The sequence below is a fragment of the Ambystoma mexicanum genome, chromosome 4p (assembly GCF_040938575.1).
Source record: "Ambystoma mexicanum isolate Mex_15411 chromosome 4p, UKY_AmexF1_1, whole genome shotgun sequence".
Classification (NCBI taxonomy): Eukaryota; Metazoa; Chordata; class Amphibia; order Caudata; family Ambystomatidae; genus Ambystoma; species Ambystoma mexicanum.
This window is the reverse complement of record NC_090927.1, coordinates 534,598,620-534,604,619: the sequence shown is the minus strand read 5'-3', so window position 1 is coordinate 534,604,619 and position 6,000 is coordinate 534,598,620.

Below are 6,000 nucleotides of genomic sequence, written 5' to 3'. Positions count from 1 at the left end.
TGGATCTGCAAGAAAGCTAAGGGAATCGTGCGGCTTGCTATGCTTAGTAGAGGGATAGTGCGTCAAGCGACAGATATATATCTACCTCAAATAAAGCACTTATATGAAGTATACTGTCACTTTGCACAAAAGCAGAATCAACAAAAATCACAAACTATTTGAGAAAGGTTTCACATTCAAAGGAATCAGGAGCTGAGCAGCAGAAACGAAACTCAGCAGAGGCAACTTGTGCCTAATGAACCACGGTCGTATCCATCAAAAAGAACTACCAGTAGCTTCAATTAACTGAAGCAAGGACCAGAATATACTGCTTTGAAGGGGCAAGATAAGAAGGTGAAGGCAGGTGGTTGGTGAACATAAAATCAAATAAAGTCATTGTTGAGGAAAAGGCAAATCCATGGTGTCTGAATCACGTGACCAGCCGAATGAACAGCGCAAGGCCCCCCACACCTACACATGGCTGTGTGCCAGGAGAAGATATCTAGGCAGAAGATGCATTCTTGAGGCCAACCACAGTGAAATAATTGACACATAGCCACTAAACTGATGATTGATTGAAGGAAGACTGGGTGAGTTGATGGGCACCATGCACCTGGCCGACCATTCTGCGTGCTGCTAAGCAAAGTGAAAAAGTATGCATGGGGTGGTGCCAACCCAATCACAGTGGACCAAGTAATCTAGGGTCCTATAGTTAGTAGAACCAATGGGAGGTCGTACTTTTAGTGACGTCTGCAGCAGTAATTTTTGAAGGAAGGGCTTAGATGTCCACCTGACAGTGTTTACCCAATCCCCTCACTCCGTTACCGTATACAGATATACTACCTATATTAAAGTTACCTTTTCCTAACCAATAGGATTGCATGTCAATTTTTGAGTGTTACACATCGATGATGATGAGTTTTCAGTATAAATGCTATAATATTCATGAAGTTCGTTGGAGTTGAAGCGATAAGGTAGATCGCGCCATTGCTGATATTCTGACTCCCCGTTTTGTGTACTTGTCATTAAACGGACTCCCGTTGCCAAACCGTTGAGTTGTCTTTATTGATTGGTGCTGGAGTAATACATTTGCACCCCTATCCATCTCACGGGTGCCATTATCTTGTCTTAAAGGGCTTGTGAGCAAACCCCGACTCTATGTGCAGGTTGAGGATCTCGGAGCACACTTTGTTGTTTATCGATTATCGATTAGAATAAGACACTCATTGACCGTCGACATAAAGTAACTCTAGGTCCTCGGCATTATCACAAGTCCTTTGCCATTCGGCTGAGTAGACCGTGAAGCTCCCCGTAGACAGTGGTAGAGTAAAAATAAAATCTGCAGAACGGGGTCTGAAGGGACCCGTGTTACCCACATAACCCCTTCCCACTCCTACGGTCAGCTGAGCGAGAGAAAAGCCAGAGAAGGCAGTGACTAAGGCGGTGACTCAAGGATCCAGAGAGGAAACATGCGAACGGTGAGTGAAAAAGACTAATGCTTTGGCAAAAGTGCATGCCTTAGAACAAGAAAGGGAAAAGGTAACAGAGGGATGCGGGGAAAAACAAAATATAGTCAGAAGTAGAGAAGTATGTATATGTATGTATATATATATATATATATATATATATATATATGTAGGAAGGGAATAATGACTTAAGAATAATTAAGTAGACAAAGGGAAGATACCGGGGAGGACACCCGAGAAGAGAGAGGGTACCGGGGAGGACACCCGAGAAGAGAGAGGATCCGCCTTATTCCTATGCTTTTTATACAAGCGGCTAGAAGAAACTTGTATCCAGAGTCCCAAATAAAGGGGAACGAATAGACGATCACAGCGATTTAAAGACGCCGTGAAAGGGATAAGTTTAAACTCCATGTTGGGGTAATTTTAGAGACAGAGATATATGTGACGAGCTGGAGTTCGTCTAATCTGTTTACGTCTGTCTTATGTGTTGATTGTTGTGATGTCATAGGATGGAAAGTTTTCCTTCGGGAACTAGCATAAAAACTGTGCGATTAGATATTTGGCAGGTTGTAGAAGGTAACCTGATGTTCACTGAGTTAAATAGTAGAGATAACATTTTGTGGAAAAATCAGGATTGGAGCTTGCAGTGATTGGTGCTCACTCATATTGATGAAATTGTTTAAGTCACGTGAAGCTTTGACAAGCATTATTTAAGGGGAAAGGAAACAGATTTGAGTATGGAGGACATAACTCCATTAGCACACTTATTCAAACAGTTGCCGAAACATGCAGCTAAGCTGAAAAAATACAGTGCGGAGAGGGTTAAAGGAACCGCCCACAAAATGTTTATGCCTTGGCCACAGGGCGAGTCATTATCTAAAGCAGTTTTGCAACATATGACGACATACTTGCAAGCCACATACACGGAAAAAAGTTAGACAAACACCTAGGTAGTCTAGAATTGTGGAAAATGTATCAACAAGACAAGGAAGAGGAACCACCATCAGACTGGATACTTAACATATTCACAGAGGGGGGTGAGACGCCCACAACGCCACCCTCCCCGTCTGAAACGGAAATTGAGAACAATAAGGAAGAAGGGTTATACCTGCTCAGAGGACTTAAAGCAGCTATGGGGTATAGCAACCCAGCGTATGAGTCACCTATGCAAAGTAGTGACGAAAATCAAGATAATGATAGAGATAGAGATATTACCTCCAAAGTCCCGAGGGACAAGGAGAAACGCAATGATGAGAGAAGAGACAAGATACAGGCAAGTGCATCTTTCGACAAGGAGACAGAAGGTAAAAGATGGAAAAGAAGCGAGGATAGAACCAGGGGCGTTGCTAGGGGGGGGCTAGGGGGGCTATAGCCCCTGATCTTTTGGTTGTAGCCCCAGATAGAATCCCAGGAGCTACAGCCAAAAGACTAGCTAGCCCCCAGTCCCAACAGTTCCGACATCAGCTTAGCCCCGGGTCTTTTCCAGACCTAGCAACTCCCCTGGATAGAACTGATGAGATAGCACTCGCACAAGACAAATGTATGGGAGGGCAGATTTTATTGAAACTCGATGGCAAAGGCATTGATGACACAAAACGAAAGTAGAGATTAGACGATGTACAGAGGAAGACGGAAAAAGAAAAAGGATTAAGACACGAGAGGATAAGGAAAAAATATAGACAGAGATGAGAACAGTTATATCGTGAAGAGCAAGAAAGGCATCTCGATTGTAAACAGAGAGCTGCCAATGAGCAAGACAGACAGGAGCAGTGAAGGTTAGAGGAAGAACAAAGAATACAAGAGAAAAGAATAAAGAGACAAAGAGATGAGGAAATCCGAAGGGCAAATGAACGTAGAGACGCAAAGAAAGAGGAAGAACGTAGGGTCAAAGAAGAGGCAAGGAAGCACAGAGAATTTGATGACGATGTAGAACGTAAGCGAAGACAGAGAGCATTCGTCTTGAATATCTGGAAAGAGAGGTTAAAAAACCTGATCCAGTGGTAGGCTGGGAATATATAAAAGAATTTCTTCCTGAGTACAATGAAGTACCAGGTACATATAGGGCAAATATTGAGGATGACTTCGACACCAGAAGCATCGGAGAAACGATTGATAGAATATATGACGAAATGGGGCTAGAACAAGTACCCCAAGGGGAGGTGGTAGACAAGCACCTGGAGAGCACACAGCTTTATGACCCTGAGGATGTCTCCCGCAGTAGTGGGAATAGAGAACTGTCCATAGGTAGACTGGAAATAAGCAAGAACAAAGAGGATGCAAGAAGTTGCACTAGTTGGGGGCAGACAATGTTTGACACCGAAAGAGAGGAGCGTGAGGAAAGGGAGGAAGAGAGGAGATGCGGAAAACAATTCTCAAGGGGAAAAGGGATAAGATGGTCAGACACTAGTGAGTCTGCACCAAGGGCATCAGATTTTGCCAGACAGTCAGATCGGCATGAAGAAGTATCTCACAGTCAGAGAGGGGTGTCGCCACCATCCTACATAAGCCAGTTTAGGACATTGCCAGGCAGGCGGCGATGCATAAATATTACCCCTGCGATAGACAGGAGAACAATGAGAGAAGAGAGAGAGGGCTATGCATCCCAATTTCCATTGCTCGAGAAAGGAGGTGCGAGACCACAGTATATTCCTTGGCCACACACGGATCGAGAAAACTTGGAGGGAACACGTTAGCTATAGGGGATATCAAGGGTCTTTTAACCACCATACTTGGTGAGAGAGCAGACGATGTGTGGACACGGGCAGGCTACCCTGGTGTGACCACAGTTAATACTGCGCATGACGAAGCTCCATTTAACAATTGAAGAGCTGCGGTTTGGAAAGCACTACGAGTGCTATACCCAGATACTTCCGACATGGGAGCTATCATGAGACGTAAAATGAAGGAGTCGGAAGATCCGTAACTTTATATACAGAATTTTCAAGACGTGTGGGTACTCGAGACTTGTGAATCTTGGAGGAAATCTATACCTGTGTTCTATCATATATTGTGCCACGGGCTGCCAGAGCCGGTACAGAAACAGCTCAGGAAATTGGTAGGAATCAAGGCCAACCCATGGTCAGAAATACAGTTGACAATCGCACACTATTGCAGGCTTCTGCAAGAAAAGAATCGCAAAAAAGAAGCTGCACAAAAGGGTGAAGAGGCAAAATTTGTGCAGAAGAAATTATCAAAATATGCTCTTGAAGGAGAAATGATAACTAGCATAGACAGCCCGAGCATGCAACAAGCCAATAATCCACAACAGAATAATCAGGGCAATACTGGGTTTTACCCCAAGGGAAGAGGATGGCAGAGTAATCAGGGAGGTTTCCAGAATAATCAAAGAGGTTTTCAAAATATTCAAAATGGCAATAAAGATATGTCAAATGGACAAGTGATCCGACCACCAGCATTTAGCACGCACATGCAGAAATCAATGCATGATGCAAAACGGCCAAGGAATAGGAGCAGGCATGGTGAATCCACCTGCGTTTCCACAGCAGGGAGTTGCACAGAATCACACGGTGCAACAGCAAACTCCATGAGCACAGCAACACTCACAACCTCGGAATTTGATAATTTTTCCACAAGGACAGTCTCAACAGTCACCTATGCAACTGTCACAGACAGTGAGGACAGGGCAGGCTGCGAACCCTGGAACAAAGGGTAACACTGATAATGGGGGAAATCCATCAGCACGAGGTGGGCCAAACCTATATATGGACTAGGACAGCTCACTGGGGACCCTGATGTGTTCTATCCTACCAGTGACACCAGACCCTCACCGGGAACCAAGGGTGGATGGCATTATAGGGGATAAACAATATGCCTTCCTCGTTGACTCGGGTACAACACGTTTGTGTATATGTGAAGGCAAGTTTTCCTTGTCCGGCGATGCCATAAATACTCAGAGTTTCACAGGAGCTGCAAGTCATGTTCCCTTTACAAACACACTTCCAGTGTCTATAGGAGAATGTGAAATGAATATGACTCTATTATATTCACGACAAACCCCAGTAAAGATTTTGGGTTGAGATCTAATGATGAAGTTAAATATGACAATCTCTTCATGGAGGAAGGCAGAGTTTGTTCAACTCCAGGAATGCACTATTCAAATGTATACGAAATGATTGGAGCATACGCAGGACACAAAGCCATGAGGGTTGTACCATTAGTCCCCGAAATATTCACGTGCGGAATACATGTGCTAATGGCAGGGCTGCCAGGCCTTGCAGACAAAATAATGAGGACTCCAAATGAATTTCTATTCAGGCCAAGAATACCTATGCACGAGGAAAAGGGACAAGTATTTCCCTTAGTGATAGACACAGTGCAGTACGAGGGAAAATGGCTTTGATCGATGGTTATGACGATGAAGGCCGACAATAGTGCACAGTAATCGCCATTGAAGAAGGATACAGATCGACTGACGTCACTTATGAGGATTTATTTAATTAGCAAGCAGATATGGGAGAGACAACAGTTGAAGTGAGCCTCACCTTTTGGGTGAGAATGATCAAAAGAGAAGTGCCTCAGAGAATGATGTTAGCGC